This window comes from Colobus angolensis, unplaced genomic scaffold, assembly GCF_000951035.1.
Source record: "Colobus angolensis palliatus isolate OR3802 unplaced genomic scaffold, Cang.pa_1.0 Scaffold258, whole genome shotgun sequence".
Lineage (NCBI taxonomy): Eukaryota > Metazoa > Chordata > Mammalia > Primates > Cercopithecidae > Colobus > Colobus angolensis.
In genome coordinates, this window is record NW_012115799.1 from 560,578 (window position 1) to 562,248 (window position 1,671).

The following is a 1,671-nucleotide window of genomic DNA, read 5'->3' on the forward strand; positions in this document are numbered from 1 at the left end:
TTATTGTGTGGGAGTGTAAGTCTCTTTGTAGGTCTCTAAGACCTCGCTTTATGATTCTGGATGCTGCTGTATTGGGTGCATATATATTTAGAATAGTTAGCTCTTCTTGTTGCATTGATCCCTTTACCATTATGTAATGCCCTTCTTTGTCTTTTTTTTTTATCTTTGTTAGTTTAAAGTCTGTTTTATCAAAGACTAGGATTGCAACCCCTGTTTTTTTTGGTCTCCATTTGCTTGGTAGATCTTCCTCCATCCCTTTATTTTGAGCCTATGTGTGTCTTTTCATGAGAGATGGGTCTCCTGAATATAGCACACTGATGGGTTTGATTCTTTATCCAATTTGTGAGTCTGTGTCTTTTAATTGGGGCATTTAGCCTGTTTTCATTTAAAGTTAATATTGTTATATGTGATATTGATACTGTCATTATGATGCTAGCTGGTTATTTTGCCCACTAGTTGATACAGTTTCTTCATAGTGTCAATGTTCTTTACAATTTGGTATGTTTTTGCAGTGGCTGGTACTGGTTTTCCCTTTGCATGTCTAGTGTTTTCTTCAGGAGCTCTTGTAAGGCAGGCCTGGTGGTGACAAAATCTCTCAGCATTTGCTTTTCTGTAAAGGATTTTATTTCTCCTTTGCTTGTGAAACTTAGTTTGGCTGCATATGAAATTCTGGGTTGGAAATTCTTTTCTTTGGGAATGTTGAATATTGCCCCAACTCTCTTCTGGCTTACAGGGTTTCTGCAGAGAGATTCACTGTTAGTCTGATGGGCTTCCCTTTGTGCGTAACCCAACCTTTTTCTCTTGCTGCCCTTACCAATTTTTTTCTTCATTTCAACCTTGGTGAATCTGATGATTTTGTGTTTTGGGATTGCTCTTCTCAAGGAGTATTTTTGTGCTGTTCTCTGTATTTCCTGAATTTGAATGTTGGCCTGTCTTACTAGATTGGGGAATTTCTCCTGGATAATATTCTGAAGAGTGTTTTCCAACTTGGTTCCATTTCTCCCTGTATACCAGTCAAACATAGGATTGGTCTTTTCACATAGTCCCATATTTCTTGGAGGCTTTGTTCATTCCCTTTCATTATTTTTTCTCTAATCTTTTCTTCATGCCTTATTTCATTAAGTTGATCTTCAATCTCTGATATCCTTTCTTTTGCTTTATTGATTTGGCTATTGATACTTCTGTATGCTCTACAATGTTCTTGTGCTGTGTTTTTCAGCTCAATCAGGTCATTTATGTTATTTTCTAAACTGGTTATTCTAGTTAGCAATTCCTCTACCTTTTTTTTTATTATCCTAATTTTATTTTTATTTTATTATTATTATACTTTAAGTTCTAGGGTACATGTGCATAATGTGCAGGTTTGTTACATAGGTATACTTGTGCCATGCTGGTGTGCTGCACCCATCAACTCATCAGCACCCATCAACTCATCATTTATATCAGGTATAACTCCCAATACAATCCCTCCCCCCACCCCCTCCCCGTGATAGGCCCTGGTGTGTGATGTTCCCTTTCCCTAGTCCAAGTGATCTCATTGTTCAGTTCCCATCTATGAGTGAGAACATGCGGTGTTTGGTTTTCTGTTCTTGTGACAGTTTGCTGAGAATGATGGTTTCCAGCTGCATCCATGTCCCTACAAAGGACGCAAACTCATCCTTTTTTATGGCT